Consider the following 19,185-nt stretch of genomic DNA (forward strand, 5'->3'; position numbering starts at 1 on the left):
TCCCATATTCTAAAATAAGGCTCTACAACATGCATAGAGCTGGAGTACGCAGCACGTAGATCAACATAAGTTGACCTTGATTTTTGACCTGTTGACTTTTCGTCAGCTGTTAGGGTAGGTCTCGGGAATGGAAAAACAATCTCTCACCCTTAGAAGAGTTAATCATAGTTTAAGGACTTCTTGATTTGGATTTTTGTACCTTGTTTTTAATTTAAGGATGTTTTGATGAATTTATGGTGTAAAGAGTTCAGGGATCAGCAATTCTAGCTCATGTTTTTTGTTTCATAGATGATTGAGGTGAGTCTTCTCACTATACTGTAGGACACTTGGTATCGTATGTGCTGGCTATCTTTGTGAATCTTCTATATTCATGTATGCTTAAATGATATATGTATGTGGGGTGAAATAGACTCGGTCGGTTGAAAAACCTTGATTGAGTCGGAAGGGACTCTAGGATGAAATAGACATAAGGGTGAAATAGACTCGTTCAGTTGAAAAACATTGATTGAATCGAAAGGGACTCTGGGATGAAATAGACTTGGGGGTGAAATAGACCTGTTCGGTTGAAAATATACATTGAGTCGGAAGGGACTCCGGAGTAAAATAGACCTGGGGGTGAAATAGACCCGTTTTAGCCTTATGCATATATGTATGTATGGTATGTGGTATTTTGGGGAACTCACTAAGCTTTGTGCTTAAGGTTTATGTTTAAAATGTTTCAGGCACTTCTAGTTTCAAAAGGAATGGTTGGGCTTTATTGCACTGCATCTAATGTTTACGAATTAATCTAATGCTTTGTAAATAATGTAAGTTCACACCTTATGATCTGATGAATCAAAACACTCTACACGCCAACTTTCAGAGCCAACGTCTACATTACCATCAACATTATCATAACAATTCTATTAGCGTCAGTATGTCGCCACGTTTTCTTATAACATGTGTATATTAGGTAATGATATAGATAAGAATAGAATATATGGCAGATCCAATATCTTTCTTATGAATATCGATTCTTAGTGTAGATTAGATACAACTTCAATTAAGGGACGTACTTGTATAGATTAGTATATATTCTACATTAGGGTGAAACCCTAATGTGTCTCGTAATCGTCTTGGTGACCGTCTTTGTGACAATCCATTTTCTTGGTGAAAACAACCCCTTTCTTAATGAAAGACAAATTGGTGAATCCTCTATTTTATTTACTTTTTTGTTATTTATTTGTATAGTAATTTTGTTCTTGTTTGTTATAATTGAAGTGTATCCGATCGATTCAAACCTTCAATTGGTATCAAAGCGGGTTTTTGACACACTTAAGTAATCATTTCAACGTCTAATAATCCCAAATCCATTAGTATTAACAAGATTTCTTCTTTCAACGAGCACAACTTTGCCATATGGAAAACTATGGACATGGTTGTTCTTGAAACCACAGACTATGAGATGTGTAAAATTGTTGAAAAATGTCCTCACATTCCTATGTATCAACCTAGGGTTGTGCCAGGAAACTCTCATCCCTGTCATGTGTATTGTCATGTACATAATTGCGAGACTGATCAAGAGATGTTGGATACGCTAAAAGTGGCTTATGAAGGCATGGTGAAATTATTGGCCACAAACATCAACAATCTCAATCGAAGATATGAGCACTTCTTCACTCAATAAGGTGAATCACCAACCCATATGTTTAATAGATTTAACTACTTGGTTAATAATATGTGTATGCTAGTCAAGCATTCCTCTCATTTAGTTCTAAAGTTTCAAGATTCTCTTGGGAAAAGATGGGAAGATCACATTGATGTCCTTAAAAACAGTCAAAAGATCAATTTCATGGATCTGAACTCCCTATTTGGAAACCTTTGAAATTGTTTGCTCATGTGAAGAAGGAGAACATCTCTCTACTATAAAGCCTTCATTGCAAACAAGAGGATCGTGAAGAGTGGCTGGAAGAAGAGTGTAACGACCCAATTTTTAAGTCCAAAAATTTCATTTTTAATTAATCGACTTGTAAAAACATTTATAAGAAAACACCAGCTAATCATAACTTTTCATAAAACCACAACTCATGTCTGAAACAGTTCACAAAAGTAAGAATAATTTCATAGTACAATCCCAAGAAAACTCTAGTGCGAAAAGCCAACATGGGTATGTATGATGTGCTGCTACCGCACCAGCTCCTTCCCCTTCGCTGAAGAGGTACATGAAACCAAAACTGTAAACTGTAAGCACGAGGCATAGTGAGTTCCCCCATCGTACCACATACCATACAATAACATAGCATATATATTGTCGGGCAATTCTGGGGTGCCCGGCCTACCCGGTACGGCCATTCTGGGGTGCCGACCTACCCGTGTGGCCATTCTAGGGTGCCGTCCTACCTGTGTCAAGCCATTCTGGGGTGCCGACCTACCCATGTCAAGCCATTCTGAGGTGTTGACCTACCCGTCGGTCCTAACAACCGACGCTCGAGGACTATTCCAGCCCCTACTGTTACTATCACATATATCATAACATTACATACTATCATAAATATCTAGGGTGTCTGAACTGGCCTTCGGTCCTAACAACCGAACTTGGGGACTATTCCCCTCCTACTACCACTATCACATATAACACATCATGACAGCATATAAACATATCATCACATACTGTCAGACATATCTGGGGTGCCTGACCTACCCTTCGGTCCTAACAACCAAACACTACTACTATCGCATATAACATATCATGCAAGCATATAACATATCAGGTAGTAGCAAACCTAGATGATATCACAAAGACAATCATCTAACATACAACTCCTACTAGTGAGCCAACATTGTGGCCGTAGACCCACCGCTACTGGAAGGTAACTCACCTCGAACAAGTAGCTGCTGATAATCCGTGTTGGAAATCTCTGTCTGCTGCTGCTCCGGAAATCCTCCGACTACAATCCCCATAAAACACTCAATCAGAAAATGGTATCTGCTCTTAGGGTAAAATAACTATTTCACCCCCACTCTAGTCCAAGTGAAAGTCAACTTCAAGTTAACCCGACTCTCCGAGTTGGGCCGTCAACTCGTCGAGTCCCTATCCCTTACACGTCCTTATGCACGACTTGGCTCGTCGAGTTTGGAGATGAATACACGAGTTCCTCTTCTATATGAACATCGAATGGTCCTTCATCCAACTCGCCGAGTTGTAAGAACAACTCGTCGAGTTCATCCCTAATCATAAGGAGATTGCCTTGGACTCGCCGAGTCAATTCTAGCACTTGTCGAGTCCCATGGACTCCAGGTCTAAAGATAAGTCCAATGTGTTGGGTCTCTCCTTCTGACCTGCTACAACCCTTCTAACCCCCAACTCGGTTCTTTTGACCCTCAACAAATATGGGACTTTATGCCTTGGACTCGTCGAGTCCCAAGAACGGACTCACCGAGTCGGTAACGTCCACACCCTGAATCCTCGATTTCTGATGTACAACACTTGTCCACATGATAGATCCAAGCCCCTAAGCTCGATCTAGCACGTAAAGTTACGAACTCTACGTGCATGCATGGGAGTTTTGAGCCAAAAAGGCTCTAAAATGGATCTAATGTTGCATGAAGCCTTCCTTGAGTGCAAAAGCAACCCAAATCTGCCTAGTGACCCATCCCAAGACTTAGATCCCACTTCTTGATCCCCAACCATGTTTTCAATCATGGTTGGTTACCTCATATGGCTTAAAAAGCCATAAATATTCCCCAAAAAGGGATCTATCAAACAAGCAAGCAAGGTACAGACTTTATACGTTGCAATGGCTGCAAATGATGAACCAAACTCGAATCCTTCAGTCCCCTCTTGATCCTTCTATGCTCTTGCTTCTTCCTTGAGGTCAAAACCCACAAAAATCACTCAAAAGCTTTAGATCTTGCACCAAAACGCTTAGGGTGTGCTATGGGGGGGGGGGGGGGGTTTCCTGGAAGCAATAGGGACGAGTGGTGGCTAAAAGAGATGATTAAATAGGGTGCAAACCCTCAGATTAGGGTTGTTGTCTAGCCAGGGCCTACTCGTCGCGTCCCGGAGTCGACTCGCCGAGTCCATCACTTAAATCCCGCGTCCCGTCCTGCTTCTACTCGGCGAGTTGGTCCTTCAACTCGTTGAGTCCAAGGCCAAAAATGCAAAACACTTAGATAAAAATAAAAAGAAATACGTACTAAGAACCAGGTGCTACAAAGAGGAGACAATTGAAGATGAGGGGATGAATGTTAAGGGTCTAATGGATCTTATCAATGATTCCCATGATGGTAATCTCAATGTGCCTATCCAATGGCCAACTCTAAATCTTGATTAAACTTGGTATTTAGACAATAGATGCTCTAGACACATGACTGGTTTCAAGTCTCTCTTAATGGACTATGCAAAGAAGGATGATCCAATGGAAGTTTTTGGTGACAATAATGGAAGAGCTGTTGTGGGTGTTGGAACATTTGAGTGCGACACGGTCAAGCTGAAGGATATGTTTTATGTGGAGGGTCTAAAAGGCAGTTTTATCTCCATCAGTCAACTTTGTGATACTGGTTATAAAGTTCATTTTGATTTCCATGAAGAAAAGGTTTTTAATTCTGAGAACAAAATTGAACTTACTATCATATTTATTACATTTAATACTTACATATATATAAGTAAAAGTATTATCTGACTTTTTAATTTTAAGAATTGAAAAAACCATAAATTAACATGTACATATTATTTATTTAAAAAATATCATAAAACTACAAATGTCAAAATTGATGAAAGATTGACATTAGGCAAAATTATTTTTATTTATTAAGAAGGGTTAAAAGATCAAAGCAAATCATGGTTACAATGATATTTGTAAATAATCATTACACTCTAAGTAATTCCATTTCGGAGTCGAATATATGAGAAAAAGAAAAAAGAAAAAAAGTATACATTAATGTATTAAATAGTTGTGAATGAGATTATTAAACAATCTTTGCTTTTTGCCAACATGATCATATTGGCCTCTAAAATTATAATCTAATAGCGATGCTACTTTTTGCAATCTGCCCATGAATTTAGGCTTTGAATTATTTAAATTCTAATAAAACACGGATTGTAGTATCGAGGCTACGTTTGCGTAGAAGACTATTTTCACCATATCCTTTAATCTAGGGATCCACACATTCTCGCTAATCATTGGACGATTTTACTTGCTCCATTTGTTATTATTTATTGTTAAATTTCCTTATTTTTATCATCTAATTTTACGTATCGTAGGAACGGCCGGTGAGTTTTTTGTTTTTCGAGCAAATGAATCACTGAAGTGGGGAGTGACCAGTTGCAAAGAGAATAAGAGATTACTAGCTTATTCAGTTCAAGTAAAAACGACAATTATTTGGGGTTGTTATTGCTTGTTCATTAAAACAACTTATATTTTTTTAAAATTGCATATTAATTTATGTAATACCAAAAAACGGTTTAATAACAAGTTATTTATGCGTCGAGAAAACAAAATAAGTTAATGACTGTTATTTACTGTTTGGCATGTATATAAAATGATCAAAATTGAAGAAAAAAAGAATATATATATGCTTTTATGATGTACATGATTTATTTTAAGGTTAAAAGCGGGTAAATTGGCTTTCTCCTTTAATAAAAAATTCCGAATAAATTTAAAATGATGTATTTTGACAAACTTTTTATTCAAGTAAATAAAATAATTTCATTAGGCATTTATCAAATCCTATAAAATAGTAAATATCTTAAATAAGCAAGGACGCACCCTGTTATTTAATCTAAATCGGTAGAAATGTTAATTTGGTAAGAGAAAATATAAGACAAATCGATAAATTTGTGTTAAAATTTAACCAAAAATTAAGATAAAGACCCTAACAATCACGTATTTCAGAACATTTCCTACCAAATAGACAGAAAAATTGGGAAATGAGTCGAAGTTGTTGGTAATCGGGTTGGTGTCCAATTCCTTAAGAGTAGTGGGTATAGACCAGTTAAATGGCGTTGAAAGTCCTATTTGACATGTCATAACGTTGATCAGAGCAAATCAACATCACCCCGGTCTAACGCCCGGTTTCCAGGTCATTTCCTAAATTCTAAGTATTTAGTTATTTTGCTTTGTGGTCTATTACGCGGGGTGTAATTAAGGTACGCGGGGCGTACCTTCTCGAAGCTTGGACAAAGGGTTTTCTCCCTAGTATGTCGGGCATAAATACGGTACACGAGGCGTACTCGAGTGAGAGGCAAAACTTAAAATTTAGGGTTTGGACCCAATTTAAGCACCTTATAACCACAAGACCCCTTCTATCATCAGCCTCCTTCGTTCTAAAGCACTTCTCACGAAACCCTAGTCCATTTTTAGAGAGTATTGAGTCTTTTGTGTGTTTTGGGTACATCTTGAAGAAAGAAGAACCCTTTGGAGAAGCATTTGTTGATTTGAAGTTTGTGGATCCAAAATCTATTCACCTTGATCATCCTCTTGGAGGTATAAAGTCCTAACCTTGTTGATTCATCTCTTAGATCTACTTAGTTAGGGTTTTTGGTATATTTTGGTCCCTTGGGTTGATTCATGTGAGTATAAGTTACTCCAAAAGCTTATGATAGTAGATCTTGATGTTTCTGATATCCCTAAGGCATAAAAATAGCATATTGATGGCTTTAACTCAACCATGCAAGAGTTAATGTTCACATTATGGAGTTAGAAGGTTAGAAATTAGTTGTGGACCTCTTTGAGCCATGTAAAGGCATCAAGTTGATGACTTTATCATTTACGAAGTTTTCCAAGAATAAGATATGTGATTTGGACATTTGGACTTAAGGCATTAAGTGCTTAATGTGATTTTTAGCCATCAGAGGAGTACACATGGCATAAATATGAGTACGCTCAACGTACTATGTTCAACCCTATTTTTCCCTTTATTTATAGAGCTTGTACACAGAGCATAGCAGGTTGGTACACTTAGCATACTCACCAAAGGACGTTTCGGTCATTATTTGGGCCATTTTGTCCTTGAGGTTAGCTTGGGCCATTTTGAGCCTTGGGTTAGTTTAGGCCATTTTGGGCCTTGAGTTTGTAGTTTGGGCTATTATGGGTCATGGTTTGTTGGGCTTGGGGTAGGAAGGGTAAAGAGGTTTTTACCCTTTGTGAGGCGGATTATGATTTGGCCTTTTAGTTGTGTTTTATTACCTTGAATAGTGATTAGGGTATGTGAGGAGGCGTTGTAGCAGCAACTTGCATGTGATTGCTTATCGTCAGATTGAGGTGAGTCTTCTCATAGTGTTTTGGTGGGTTGAAGGCACCAATATCGACACATTGATTATTGTAATTAGAATGCTAGTTGTCTGTGTGACTCTTGCATGTATTGTATGTGTTTGTATGTATATCGGGTGGGGCCCAATACCAGATAGGGCTTGATGATTATGTTGGGCGGAGCCCATCACTTGTTACGGACATATATGTACTGGACGGGGCCTAATGTTGGGTGAGGCCCAATGGATGTCGGTCGAGGCCCATTGTATGTATGGTATATGGTATTTTGGGAAAACTCACTAAGATTTGTGCTTACAATTTAAGTTTATGTTGCGGGTACTTCCAGCTCGATGGGGAAGGGCTCAACCTGATCAAAGTGCATCAACCCATGTTTGGCATATTTATGATTTTGGTATTATACTCTGATAACTATTTTCACATTGGCATACCTTTTTATGGTTGATATGAATATTTGATGGATTTTGGTTAACTTAAAAATGAACATTTTTGTTCATGAGTTTTGGGATGTTACAAGTTGGTATCACAGCCTTGGTTTGATGGATTCAGACACACTCTCGGGTGTGTCTAAACTCAAACTAAGAATTTGGTAAGTTTTTCATAAAGAAATGATTTTCTACAAAGGATTACTACTAGAACGAAAGCATGTGATGCATGTAATCGGCCGAGCTCAAGTAAGTGTTCCCAAAATACCCATACATGTTTATTGATTCAGTATGAGAATATGAGAACAACATGCAAGATTAGGGGTAAGGATCTACTCAGAATTGTGTGATAAAAGAGATGAATTTTTACGCTTACTATATGATCCTCTAGAACTGCATGCTAGTATGGATTTTTGATGATATGTTAGGATGGCTTATTAGACAGTGCTCTGGTTAGAACTCGATGCTCTAATTCTACTTTCTTTGTACTTTAGCAACCACTGCTAGTTTTGGCTAACTATCAAGCAAATATGCTAGGATACATGTTGCGGAAATTAGATAGTTTTAAAAGGTTAGATTCAAATCCATTGCGTAGCTCTTGTTTGAGTCCGACCGTTGTAGTGTGAGACCTTGTAGTCGAAGAATTCTCTAGTGTCTGTGGCATATAATTATATTTGTAAGGTAGTTAGCAAGTGTTAGTGGGGGTTTCTTCTGCAGCTGATGGTAGAGAGTGGTGGGAAGTGTATCCTATGAGAACTTTGGAAGCATGTTAGCATTAGCAGAAGCCTTATTTAAGGAGTCACTTAGGGGAATCGGGACGAATCTTGAGGCAAGTAAGGATAAGTGTGGAATGTAGTATTGGGCATGTACTACTAGAAGAACATGATCAGTACTCGAGTCAAGGGAGTAACAAGGATATTAAGGGACCCTCTTGGTGTAAGATTCTTTGAGTGTTTTCTGATGGCTTGTATGGTTTATTTTTACTATGGTGGTCACTCGAGGTGGTTTAGGTCCTGGTGAGGGATCGGTTTTGGGCTTTAGATCTGGACCCTTGAATGATCAGATGCAGGAGTTCATTTAGTTTGAGATTACCAACATCATTTTGGACCAAACTCCTGTGATCTTTGGTATGATCAAGGAGGGTATCATGGAGATTATAGGTGAGCATCTGGGTGCATTTTGCATTAAGATGGTGGTTATGGAGGGTGCACACTCTCTAAATTTTTAAGATTTCCGTGCATGTGGGGCTCCTGAGTTCTTCAAAATGAAAGAACCCATTGCTAGAAGACGGTGGTTATAGGACATCGGGAACACCTCCTAGACTAGCTTTTTGCCCTAAGGGGTTGAAGGTTAGATTTGCATCTTGTATTCTAAAGGACATATATCGCGATTAGTAGGAGGAAGTGGACTATGCTTTGGGAGGTGATGCAGTTGAGACATTGTCTTGGGATTACTTTGTTACGAGATTTAGGGCTGAGTTTGCACTCGTGATTGAGGTTCAGTAGCTGGCGAGGGAGTTTCAAGACCTTTTTCAGACTACCAAGACCGTGGAAAAGATCACCACCATGTTCCATGAAAGGGCCTTATTGGTTCTGCAATATTTGGCGGGCGAGGAGATGAAGAAGGCCTGGTACCATGATATGTTGAAGGATGAGATACAGGAGTTTATGAATATTTATAGCTACAAGACATGCAATGACATGATAGCTCATGCTTATGAGCAGGAGATTGATTTGGAGACTATGAGGAAGATGAAGCCGATTCAGGCGCAGGTACCGGAGGGCTTGGGTAAGAAGCCCAAGGTTGTGGACTCATGTTCGAGGGGCCAACAGGGTTAGGGTCGGTGCAGCAGGTGTGGATTGACCCATGAGGGAGCGTGTAGGACGGGTGGTTTTGGCTGCTTTAAGTGTGGAAAGACTAGACACTTCTATAGGGATTGTACTGCTACCACCACCACCCAGGAATCAAGTCTAATTTTCTTTCATTGCAATCAATGGAGCCATAAGAAGGCCAATTTTATGAGTTTGGCGTCAGGGGGAATGATGGTAGCACCCGCTCCGGCAACATTGAGGATTAGCGACAACCGCCAGGACAAGGCGAATGTGCCAGTGATGAAGAGCCGAGCTTTCTAGCTAACAACCGAGGAGCCTCGTGCAACGCTAGATGTGGTTACGTGTATGTATTTTCTCCATATTTCATTATTTACTTTATTGTTTATGTTGATTATATATAATTTCTTTTATATATAGTTGTTTCTAGCTAACGGTTTTCCAGCTTTAGTTTTGTTTCATTCGGGTGCCACCCGATCGTTTATGTCTTTTGCGCTTATCAAGAGGTTCGGTGACAATCTAGGGGAGCTTGATTATGTCACACCCTGAAACCAGATGGTGGAAACGTCCGGGGGTGGATGACTTCATTTGTAGTATCACAACACATGCATCATAGTAATCAAAGTACAAACAACCATTGTATTTAAAAAGTATAAATATTTACATGTGTTCAATCACTGTATATTGACACCAAAATAGTTAATAAAAAATCTAGAAGACATGACTCAAAACAGCTCTGTCTTCTTAAAAGCTCGGGGAGTACCTGTCTACTGATTTCCTGAGAATACAAGTAACTTGAAAAGTGAGTATCAACATAAAGTTGAATGAGTGCATAAGTATTTATGTTTGAAAGCTTGTTTTCTGTTCTTTGAATATGTAAAACCATTTCAGAAAATCCTATATTTTTTGCTGTATATAAAAAGTAGTTTTAATCCCATAAAACCATTATATTTGTAAACTAGTATTTTGTATTTGTATTCCTTTGTAAAACCTATAAAAGTGAGTATGCCTGGCTCCACCAGTTATTATCATAAACTATAATGTAATACTGTAAGTTGTATCTTTGTAAAACTAGTACTTTGAAATGTACTCAAGTTTAATTGACTTATACACTAACCGTTTTTTTAATATCTTTTTAATGAGTTATTATAATCATACTAGACTAGATCGCCTGACACAAACGCATTGAAGGCATTTAAAAACTGTTGATAACAAATGTCACTCATAGGCATGTATGCCCGACTGTAGCTATCAGCCCGAGCGCAGGGTTGTCAATCCCATATAGATCTATACACAACTTGTTTCGATCCCCGACTAGAGATTCTGGTTTTAATATTAGGACTTTAACTATATTGTTTAACTGGGTTAAACAACCTTAATATATTGACTCATAAAAAACGCATAGACGTTACGTGTATAATAGTAATGAAAATCCAATCATTTTGAAATAAATGATTGATATTACTTTTCTTGTTTAATATACTTGAAATGTATTGAAATTGGTTCATACTTGTGTAGTTTTGCACTCAACCCTGGTTATTGTAAAACATGTACTCATGTATATTTTACTTGTGCATTAGTATTCTTGTATCATAAATTATACCTATTATAATTTATATGTATGTTCTGAATTGATACTAACTATCCATGAATGCAACCCCTTGCTCAGCAAGTTACAAAGGGTATTGAAACTGAATGAAATAACCTTATATTTATATAAATATACACTTATACATAAGTAAAATTTAAACGACATTCAGACAGATAACCGATTCCCTAAATCCACATTCAAACAAGGAAAATGAAATAAAGCAAGTTATCAGTCCTAAGCCTTTTAAACCTTATATATATATCTATCTATATATATATATATATATATATATATATATATATATATATATATATATATATATATATATATATGATTTTTGGGAAAAATATAAGTTTATAAAAGATTTTAATATTTTTGACATACTTTTGATAACTTGATGTCACTTAATCACAATTTGAAATCATTAGTTCGTAACACAAAATCATTGTGTTATACTTGTATTCCCCCCCCTGGCCCTTAAAACTGTAAAAACTATAAAATATATGCGTGTATGAACTCAAATGATAAAAATGGTGATTTGATGAAAGACTAGGCTTTACGAGGGCAACACTACGATTGGAGAGAGGTTAGCTTTTCGAGAATTTCGGGGCTTCGGGCTATCTTCAGGGTTTGGATACGTCACCGGGTGTCGGGGTAGTCTCGAGGGGCTTAAAAGTGAGAAGTATAAGAGAGAGGTTGTAAATTTGCAACCAAAACCCGGAAACTTTGGTTTCTTTTTATAGGAGGCCGAGGCCTCCCTGTATGCTGGGCGTACTCTCAAGTTACGCGGGGTGTAGTACCTCGTGAGCCTCTTTGCTGGGCATAACCTCGTATGCGGGGCATACGAGTGGATTGTCTCGGACGCATCGAAGCTATGCACATGTTTCGTTCATGCGTTGGAGTAAGCTTCGTGGCCGATTCTTGACCGAGGACGTGGGAAATTACGTTGGGCGTAATTTCCTTCATACGTTGTGCGTACTCCATCGAAAATAAATAATTAAACTTCAGAAAATCGTAACTTACGCATACGATCTCCATTTTTGACGTTATTTATATCCATGCGTAGGTGAGACCGTGCTCTAAAACTTTCATTTAGACTCCGTCGGCAAATTTTGACTTTACTTATAATGTTATATTTTTAACCGGACGGGACAGGAAATGTCTGTTAAAAATTCATAACTTCTTGATTCGACGTCCGTTTTCGTCTGTCTTTTTATCGTTCTGTTACTATTAATGAGATCTCCGATTCTCGTTTAGGTTGTGTTGTCTAAAAATCGCTTGATCTTTAAACAGACTTTTGGGCTTTGTACTGCTATGTCGAATCTTAGAAAAATCCTAACTTCCTCATACGAAGTCAGATTTGAATGTTCTTTTTATGGAAATTCACGATTTAACGTATCCTACGAATTTCATTTAGATTGTTAAGGCTAAAAAGTACTTTTCTGAAATTTCACTTTACACACTTAACAATGTTTTACCGGTTTTTTCACGGATCATCGATTGTTCATAACTTCTTTGTTATAATTCAAATTTTAGTGTTCTTTATATTTTTGGAAACCCTGTTAAAAGCTCTATCACTTTATACATCCCAATCAGGATAATTTAATACCTCATTTTTGAGGATCGATTATGTAAATACACATAGTATACAAAAATTTCTTTTTATTATTTATAAAAAGAATTATAATTTATATAGATTCAAAATAACATGTTGTTCTTGATTATCCATTAGAGGTAGAGATTGTTGATGATCTTTGAGTACGGGTTTCGAGGGTACATCAAGGTTGTGTCATGGAGTTATTTAGTGAGCGGTAACCGATTGATTAGGTTCTATCCCTTTACGCAAGAGAAATGTAATCATGGGGTTTAAGCCCTAATGGGGTGATGATTGACTGCGAGCACCAGTTAGTTCGGGTTTGAACCCCAAGTGGGGGAGAACTGGTTCCAAGGGTGGCTTCAATAGCCAAAGCCCCATATCATTTTGTATAGATCAGGTTCCAAGGGTGGCTTCAATAGTATGCAAATGTATTCCCGGAGGACTTATCTACATCATAGTTGTTATGTTTTGTGGCTTATGTATTGGATACCAGAGGGAAAAAGAATTGGGCGACCGATGATTTTTCGGTTGTTCAAGAGTATGCAAATGTATTCCCGGAGGACTTGATCAGAGTGCCTCCAAAGAGGCAAGTAAAGTTTTGTATTGATCAGGTTCCAAGGGTGGATTCAATAGCCAAAGCCCCATATCGTTTAGCATTGCCAGAGATGCAGGAGTTGTCTACATAGTTGTAGAAGCTGTTAGATAAGGGGTTTTATCAGACCGAGTTGTTCACCCTGGGGAGCAACGATTTTGTTGGTAAAGAAGAAAGATGGCTCCCACAGGATGTTCATTGTTTATCGGGAGCTGAACAAGTTGACGATGAAGAACCGTGATCCGCTTCCGAGGATCAACGATTTGTTCGACTAATTGGAGGGTGCGTCTTGGTTCTCCAAGATTGATTTGCATCCGGATTATCATCAAATGAGAGTTCGAGATGAGGATGTGTAGAAGATGGCCTTCAGGACTCATATGGTTACTACGAGTTTGTGTTGATGCCTTTTGGACTCACTAATGCGCCATTATCATTTATGGAACTCATGAAGTGAGTTTGCAGACCGATGTTGAATCGGTCTGTTATTATGTTCATTGGTGATATCTTCATCTATTCTAAAACCAAGGATATAACATCCTAAATTTTCAAGGCCAAAAATTTCATTTTTAAATAAGTAACTTAGAAAATCGTTTTCTGAAAAGATTTTCAATATCATATCAATCCATAGAACCATAATAAGCTTGTCTCAAAATCATAACATCGATTAGTAATAAAATCTGAGTACAATCCCATGAATCTCAAAATACAGAATCTTGTGTGTGTATGTGTGACGCGTTGCTACCGCGCCGACTCCTTCCCCTTCGACGAAGAGGTACCTGAAACCAAACTGAAATTTGTAAGCATGAAGCTTAGTGTGTTCCCCCATCATACCACATACCATATAACACGTAACATACATACTGCCGGGGTATTCTGGGGTGCCTGACCTACCCTGTTCGGCCATTCTGGGGTGCCAACCTACCCTGTCTGGCCATTCTAGGGCGCCAACCTACCCATGTCAAGCTGTTCTGGGGTGCTGACCTACCCTTCGGTCCTAACAACAAAACTCCGAGGACTATTTCACCCCTACTCCTACTACCACACATATCATAACATAATCATACTATCAGGCATATATGGGGTGCCCGACCTACCCTCGGGTCCTAACAATCGAACATGGGGACTATTCCCCTCCTACTACCACTATCACGTATAACATGTCATGCTAGCACATAAACATGTCGGGTAGTAGCAAACCAGACAATTATCATAAAGACAATCGACTCAACTATAATCAACTACTAGTGGGCCAGCCATGGTGCCTTACACCCACTTCTACTGGAAGGTAAATCACCTCAATGTCTCGTAGTCTCTGCACTGTCCTCGGTACGGAAATCAACTCTGCTCAACTCCTCAATTCCTACACAACAAGAGCTCGACGAAATGAACCCTACTCGTCGCGTCTAGCAAGAGCTCGACGATTTCTCCTTCAACAAAACATCAGGACGTTCTTCAACTGACTCGCCGAGTTCATCCTTGAACTCTTCGAGTTCATCTTCATCCGAATAAAGGTGTTTAGTCTATGACTAGCCGAGTTCTCCTTGAACTCGTCGAGTCCGTCTTCATGTGGTTGGGACATTGCCTTCAACTCGCTGAGTTCATCCTTGAACTCATCAAGTACGTTAGTATCCAAGTCCATAATGGATCCCAATGGGCCGAGTCTCCATTTAACTCAACATATTATCCATTATCCGAAGGCGTTTAGGGGAAACTTCGACCCGGCTCACCGAGTTGCATAAGCGACTCACCGAGTCCATCTTTGTCCCAAACTATACAATCGGTTCTAGTTGGTCTTAATGCACACAAACCATAGATCATACCTCCTAGGGTCCATAATACACATAAAGTTCCAATTTTGATGTCCATGCATGGGGTATTTGGCCCAAATGGCCCTAGAATGAAGGCTACAAGATGCATAGGGTGCTTATGGCAATAAAGTTGGCACCTTTATGCCATAAAGACCCTCAATGGTTCCAGATCTGAAGTTATACCCTCAATGAACCACAAAATCCTGAGCATGGCACTTTTAAGGCTTAGAAAAGGTAGAAATGAACCCTAACTAGAGATCTAAGAGATAGATGGTTTAGGTTTCAGCTTTATACCTCAAGTGATTTGGAAAGGGGACACAACCTCTAGATCTACTAGCTTCCACTTGAACTTCCAAGCTCCTTCTTCCTTCTCAAGCTTCAGAACCACCACAAACACACAAAAATGGCTCAAGAACACTCAATCAAGGTTAGGGTTTCGATTTAGGATTTTTTTGGACATAGGGAGGCGATGAGGGAGGCCACAATTGGAGTGTTAACTCGTTGAAATAGGATGCAAACCCTTAAAATTTGGGTTTCATATAGACCGGACTACTCGTCGAGTTGGGGCATCCGACTCGACGAGTAGGTTCTTCCACCCGCATCCAAATCCAACTCTACTCGACGAATTAGGGCCTCTAACTCACCGAGTCCCAGGGTAAATGTGTAAAATTTTATATTTAAATTATATACCAGGAAGCAGGTGCTACAAATCTCCCCTACTTATTTTAGACTTTGTCCTCGAAGTCTGCCACTGCATTTGGAAAAAGCTCGGGGTAGTGCTCCATCATCTCATCCTCCGGATACCAAGTCCATTTTGAGCCCTTGAGATGCTGCCATTGCACCTTCACCAACTCAACCCTCTTGTTCCTTAGCTCCTTCGACTTCTTATCGAGGATAGCTACTGTCCGCTCTATGTAGTTCAGGCTATCCTCCACCTGAATATCCTCAAGAGGTACCACTACTGAATCATCTGCCAGACACTTCCGCAGCTGGGAGACGTGAAAGGTGCTGTGAATCTGGCTATGTTCGGCTGGCAGGTCCGACCTATACGCCACCTTGCCCACCGGGGCTACAACTCTGAAAGGTCCAATGTACCTAGGGCCCAAATTACCCCGCTTCCCGAATCGTATGGCAACTTTCCAAGGTGACACCTTCTGGAGGACTATATCCCTGATCTGGAACTCCAGGTCCGAATGGCTCTTGTCGGAATACTTTTCTGCCGACTCTGAGTAGTCTGAAGCCTGCTCCGAACCTGTTGGATCCTCTCTGTCATCTTGAGGACAAGCTTGGTACTCCCCATGACCCTCTGCCCAACCTCACCCCAGCATATCGGGGTCCTGCACTTCCTCCTATACAACATCTCAAAGGGAGGACGGTCGATACTCGTGTGGTAGCTATTATTGTAGGAAAACGCTTCCAAGGGAAGGTCGGTATCGCAGCTACCACTGAAGTCTAAAATTCATGCCCACAACATATCCTCCAGGGTTTGGATAGTCCTCTCACTCTGACCATCTGTCTACGGGTGAAAAGCGATGCTAAAGTACAAATGAGTGCCCAACTCGTCATGAAATTTCTTCCAGAATCTGGAACTAAACCGCACGTCTCTATCTGAAATCACGAACACTGACACTCAGTGTCGGGCTATAACCTCTCGAATGTAGATGTCGGCCAGCTTCTCGGCCGAAATGCTCTCCTGGATCGGTATAAAAGGGGCACTCTTGGTTAACCAATCCACGATGATCCATATGGAATCCACTCCCCGTGCAGCCCTGGGAAGCTTGGTGATGAAATCCATGGTAATATCTTCCCATTTCCACATGGGGATGTCCAACAGCTGCATCCTGCCATGAGGCCTCTGTTTCTCTGCCTTGACCTTCCTGCAGGTCAGGCATCTCTTGACGTACCAGGCTACGTCCCGCTTCATGCAGGGCCACCGGTAGTCAGGACGAAGATCTCTGTACATCTTCATTTCCCTGGGATAGATAGAAAACCTGGATTTGTGGACCTCATCGACCAAAATGTGTTGCACTCCACCCAAGTACGACACCCAGACCCTCCCATGCAGGGTTAGCAGCCTGCGACTGTCATAGTCAAATGAGGCCACCTGGCCTACGATCTGGTCGCACTTCTGGAGGTCCTCCTTCAAACCCTTGACCCGCGCCTCTCGGATTTGCTCCAACAGTGGAGTCACTACCTTCATCCTTAGACAAATACCTTGTATCAGAGCCGCTACCGCCTTACGGCTCAGGGCACCGGCCACTAGATTGTCCTTTCCCGGGTGATAAAAGTGATGGGTTTTGAGCATTCTAACACTTCCTAAGTGTACATGCAACCCTAATAAACCTTGGATCTATGTTTGTCTAAGATACATGCAAATAATTATTTTTCCAAGGCATATATCCTAACTAGCATGGCATGGGGAACTTGAATCAAATAAAGCTAGTAGAAACACTTACCTTGTAGTTGTAGTTGATTCCTTGGAGTTTTAGAGCCTAGCACCAATAATGTGGATGCCTCAAATGAAAGTCACAAATCACCACAAACTTGGAACTTTGAGAGAATAGTCACACTTCTCTTGAAATCGGCCCTCACCTCAACATGTGTCAACTAGTGTTCACTAACTACAACTAGTTTTATTTCAAGAGCCAAAGCCTCCTTTATATAGTGTGGTGGATTAGGGTTACATCCATGTAAACCCTAATACCCATGTCTCTTCATTTCCATGAGATCCATGGGTTAAAGCTCCATGGAGTATCCATGGACTTCTCCATCCAAGCCTAGCCCATTCCAAATAAGCATAAGCCCACACTATATAAATATAGAAGCCCATATTTAATTAGTAATATCTTTGATCACTAAATTAATCCTAGATTAATTATAGATCACTTCTAATTAAATAATATGATCTTATATTAATATATTAGAACTTATAATATATTAATAAATCATAACTTGTACTATTCTCAAATATTATCCATAAATTGTTCGGGTGAAGTGCAACCCAAATGGACCATGCCGGGTCGGGTCAAGTATATACCAAATATAGTTATGGGCTTAGACACTATATCCAACAGTCTCCCACTTGGATAAGTCTAGTAACTATATTTGCAAGTATAACTTCAGGAACCGATCCGCAATCGTAGCTCTTTAAACTCTGTTGAACTAGAACGTGCCATTTAGATAAGTGATCATATAATCCTCTGTTCTAGATATCAGCCGGACAAACACATGGAACATTGTCTTGCTTATTGTACAACATTTGTTTCCCGATTTCCGATTTGTTTGACATAGAACTCAACTGAACACATCAATTTAGTTCTGACCGGGCCCGGTACATAGGTCAAAACAAAAACATCGAGGGCCCAGATATCAGCTTCTAATCCAAGAAGGAACAGATAAACTTCGACTCATATGTTTGTTCTACCACTCATTGAATTACACTCAAAGGCACGTTTTATAACATCGAGTTACCAATGCGTTTACGTACAATCAATGCATAACCAACTCGTAAGTAACAAATCATATCTCTAGGTTTGAAGACTTATATGATATTACCGTCTCACGATCACTCGAGATAAAATTCCATGAAGTGATTCCAGTGAGCGTGGGTTGAGTCCAATGCTCAGAACTTATGAGCACTCATGATTGTTGTAGCCATGTCCAACACCTTAGACCTCTGCAACCAATCATGACAGTCTTGATTCATACCTACTTCCGACATATGACCGACTATGGAGGTTTGAATAATATGATATACCAAACATAATTATTCTGGAAGTCAAAACATGCAAAAGAAATATAGTAAAAGATCGACAAGAGATAGCAACACTTTGCTCATAAATAAAACACCTTTTATTCATCATCAAATGTCAATTACACTTTACAAATTTCTGGGTTATCTAACTACTAAAACTTATATCATCCTTCAGCCCTATGCTCCGAGCATGCTGGAGATGCTTAACCCTACTCAGTCCCTTCGTGAGGGGATCTGCCGGGTTCTCATCCGATGATACCCTCTTTGCCATGAGGAGTCCTTGTTCAATTCGATGTCTGATAAAATGGTATTTTCTGTCGATGTGTCTGGATCTCCCGTGAT

Source organism: Lactuca sativa, chromosome 3 (genome assembly GCF_002870075.4).
Source record: "Lactuca sativa cultivar Salinas chromosome 3, Lsat_Salinas_v11, whole genome shotgun sequence".
NCBI classification, from domain to species: Eukaryota; Viridiplantae; Streptophyta; class Magnoliopsida; order Asterales; family Asteraceae; genus Lactuca; species Lactuca sativa.